Consider the following 381-nt stretch of genomic DNA (forward strand, 5'->3'; position numbering starts at 1 on the left):
CGCGTGGCCTGGAGAGCTGTGGAGGTGGGAGATGGACGGGCCGGGGGGTCACGTCTGCAAAGCTGGAAGGCACCGGGAGGTGGATGGAGCTCGCGTATGGGATCCGTGTGCCTGCCTGCGGGGGAAGCAGCTGGCAGGACTTGTGCCCCTTTCACGATCTCCTCTCTGCCTGTGCCCCAAGTCTCCCCAGCTGCTGCCCTGGCAGAGCGATGCCACCGTGCCCCAGGAGAAGGAGAACCTGGTGACCACGCCAGTGATGAGGAAGGAGGAGGCAAAGCTGGTACGTGGGAGCCTTTGGGAAGCGGATAGAGCCCCACAATCCCCTCTTGGGGTCTCCACTGGGGGGCCTGGGGCCGCTGGTGGGTGAGCCGCCGCAGCGCA

This window comes from Corvus brachyrhynchos, unplaced genomic scaffold, assembly GCF_000691975.1.
Source record: "Corvus brachyrhynchos isolate BGI_N302 unplaced genomic scaffold, ASM69197v1 scaffold22, whole genome shotgun sequence".
In the NCBI taxonomy this organism is placed as follows: Eukaryota; Metazoa; Chordata; class Aves; order Passeriformes; family Corvidae; genus Corvus; species Corvus brachyrhynchos.